Below are 2500 nucleotides of genomic sequence, written 5' to 3'. Positions count from 1 at the left end.
CAAGCTTATATAGACAGTGACTAACCCACTTGGCCACGAACAAAGATAAAAGTCAATGACAATTCTACTGTACTTATACCTGTCGAATTCAGGTATTTTGTACTTAGAATTGAAATCAACCCATCTTCACCATCGTAGCTAATTGGTAGTTTGTTACTTGGCATTCAATTAATGATAAATTTTGCACATTTTTACGTGTTTTTCATATTCAAATAAGCCATATATACTTTTGATATATTAATGTCTGGATTCTCTTAACAACCTCGGGATCACAGACCCAGGCGAAATCTCACAAAGACAAGAGCTTGGCTCCGGCCGGGAATCGAACCCTGGTCGGCAAGCTTATATAGACAGTGACTAACCCACTTGGCCACGAACAAAGATAAAAGTCAATGACAATTCTACTGTACTTATACCTGTCGAATTCAGGTATTTTGTACTTAGAATTGAAATCAACCCATCTTCACCATCGTAGCTAATTGGTAGTTTGTTACTTGGCATTCAATTAATGATAAATTTTGCACATTTTTACGTGTTTTTCATATTCAAATAAGCCATATATATTTTTGATATATTAATGTCTGGATTCTCTTAACAACCTCGGGATCACAGACCCAGGCGAAATCTCACAAAGACAAGAGCTTGGCTCCGGCCGGGAATCAAACCCTGGTCGGCAAGCTTATATAGACAGTGACTAACCCACTTGGCCACGAACAAAGATAAAAGTCAATGACAATTCTACTGTACTTATACCTGTCGAATTCAGGTATTTTGTACTTAGAATTGAAATCAACCCATCTTCACCATCGTAGCTAATTGGTAGTTTGTTACTTGGCATTCAATTAATGATAAATTTTGCACATTTTTACGTGTTTTTCATATTCAAATAAGCCATATATATTTTTGATATATTAATGTCTGGATTCTCTTAACAACCTCGGGATCACAGACCCAGGCGAAATCTCACAAAGACAAGAGCTTGGCTCCGGCCGGGAATCGAACCCTGGTCGGCAAGCTTATATAGACAGTGACTAACCCACTTGGCCACGAACAAAGATAAAAGTCAATGACAATTCTACTGTACTTATACCTGTCGAATTCAGGTATTTTGTACTTAGAATTGAAATCAACCCATCTTCACCATCGTAGCTAATTGGTAGTTTGTTACTTGGCATTCAATTAATGATAAATTGTGCACATTTTTACGTGTTTTTCATATTCAAATAAGCCATATATATTTTTGATATATTAATGTCTGGATTCTCTTAACAACCTCGGGATCACAGACCCAGGCGAAATCTCACAAAGACAAGAGCTTGGCTCCGGCCGGGAATCGAACCCTGGTCGGCAAGCTTTTATAGACAGTGACTAACCCACTTGGCCACGAACAAAGATAAAAGTCAATGACAATTCTACTGTACTTATACCTGTCGAATTCAGGTATTTTGTACTTAGAATTGAAATCAACCCATCTTCACCATCGTAGCTAATTGGTAGTTTGTTACTTGGCATTCAATTAATGATAAATTTTGCACATTTTTACGTGTTTTTCATATTCAAATAAGCCATATATATTTTTGATATATTAATGTCTGGATTCTCTTAACAACCTCGGGATCACAGACCCAGGCGAAATCTCACAAAGACAAGAGCTTGGCTCCGGCCGGGAATCGAACCCTGGTCGGCAAGCTTATATAGACAGTGACTAACCCACTTGGCCACGAACAAAGATAAAAGTCAATGACAATTCTACTGTACTTATACCTGTCGAATTCAGGTATTTTGTACTTAGAATTGAAATCAACCCATCTTCACCATCGTAGCTAATTGGTAGTTTGTTACTTGGCATTCAATTAATGATAAATTTTGCACATTTTTACGTGTTTTTCTTATTCAAATAAGCCATATATATTTTTGATATATTAATGTCTGGATTCTCTTAACAACCTCGGGATCACAGACCCAGGCGAAATCTCACAAAGACAAGAGCTTGGCTCCGGCCGGGAATCGAACCCTGGTCGGCAAGCTTATATAGACAGTGACTAACCCACTTGGCCACGAACAAAGATAAAAGTCAATGACAATTCTACTGTACTTATACCTGTCGAATTCAGGTATTTTGTACTTAGAATTGAAATCAACCCATCTTCACCATCGTAGCTAATTGGTAGTTTGTTACTTGGCATTCAATTAATGATAAATTTTGCACATTTTTACGTGTTTTTCATATTCAAATAAGCCATATATATTTTTGATATATTAATGTCTGGATTCTCTTAACAACCTCGGGATCACAGACCCAGGCGAAATCTCACAAAGACAAGAGCTTGGCTCCGGCCGGGAATCGAACCCTGGTCGGCAAGCTTATATAGACAGTGACTAACCCACTTGGCCACGAACAAAGATAAAAGTCAATGACAATTCTACTGTACTTATACCTGTCGAATTCAGGTATTTTGTACTTAGAATTGAAATCAACCCATCTTCACCATCGTAGCTA

The sequence above is a fragment of the Palaemon carinicauda genome, chromosome 13 (assembly GCF_036898095.1).
Source record: "Palaemon carinicauda isolate YSFRI2023 chromosome 13, ASM3689809v2, whole genome shotgun sequence".
NCBI lineage: Eukaryota > Metazoa > Arthropoda > Malacostraca > Decapoda > Palaemonidae > Palaemon > Palaemon carinicauda.
The sequence above is the reverse complement of the archived record's forward strand: the minus strand, read 5'-3'. Positions refer to the sequence as shown.